This window comes from Physeter macrocephalus, chromosome 18 (genome assembly GCF_002837175.3).
Source record: "Physeter macrocephalus isolate SW-GA chromosome 18, ASM283717v5, whole genome shotgun sequence".
Taxonomy (NCBI): domain Eukaryota; kingdom Metazoa; phylum Chordata; class Mammalia; order Artiodactyla; family Physeteridae; genus Physeter; species Physeter macrocephalus.
In genome coordinates this window covers 42,131,504-42,132,478 of record NC_041231.1, presented here as the reverse complement: position 1 = coordinate 42,132,478, position 975 = coordinate 42,131,504, and the positions used below count along the sequence as shown (strand labels likewise).

The following is a 975-nucleotide window of genomic DNA, read 5'->3' as shown; positions in this document are numbered from 1 at the left end:
CAGGCTCTGGACGCGCAGGCTCAGAGGCCATGGCTCACGGGCCCAGCCGCTCCGCGGCATGTGGGATCTTCCCGGACTGGGGCACGAACCCGTGTCCCCTGCATCGGCAAGCGGACTCTCAACCACTGCGCCAGCAGGGAAGCCCTCCTTGGCAATTTTGATGTTCAGCTCTTGCAGCTGGGCCTTGAGGTCCGAGTTCATCTCCAGCTCCATGAGGGCCCGGAAGATGCCAGACTTGAACTCCCAGCTTCTCACAATTGGGCTTCATGATCTTCACACTGGAACTGGACATGGCCTTGACCTTGCCAATGAGGCTAACTAACATTTGTTCCTCACCTCCCCCACACTTGGACACCTAGGGAGAGGCCTAGGTCTCAGGAGAGCTCGTTAAATCCCAGAGGCAGAGGGGAAAAGGTGGGAATAGCGCCAGTAGAGAAACCGGAAGAACCACAGAGAAACGGTGGAAGCCTAGAGTCCCAGGAAGCACCCTTGTATTTTCTTAAGTGATAACAGCACTAGGAGCATCTTTTTTTCTAATATTTGGTCTTTGAACTGGATCCTGACACAGAGCTTCTGAAATTCTTATAATTTCCTGGATGATAGGCGTGTCCTTTGTTCTAATGAGGTGACTCTGAGAGAGTTCCTGGATGGACTAACGATGAAGGCTGGTCATTGAAAAGATCAATATATAATCAGAGTGTGGAATTTTCAGCTTTACACCCCCTTTTCTTGAGAAGGGAAAGGACTGAAATAGGGTATTCCAGAAGTGTCAAAAATTAGGTGTTTTGTATGAGTAGTAAAGGAGACACACAGGAGAAAGACTCATAGGAGGCAGAAACTGACCTTTTCCCACTCAGAAGGGGAAGAATTGTAGATTTTTCTAACGTAGTGGTATTCCCTAGAAGAGTTGCCACAGTATCACCTGGAAACTTGTTAGAAATACTCATTCTTGGGAACATGATATACTGAATCAGA

At 48.5% G+C, this 975-nt stretch overlaps 1 pseudogene; it reads right to left on the bottom strand.

Moving 5' to 3' along the window:
• The window catches only part of LOC102987000 (40S ribosomal protein S7-like), an 855-nt pseudogene extending 563 nt beyond the window's left edge, over positions 1-292 (bottom strand).
• Between the last annotated feature and the right edge of the window lie 683 nt (positions 293-975).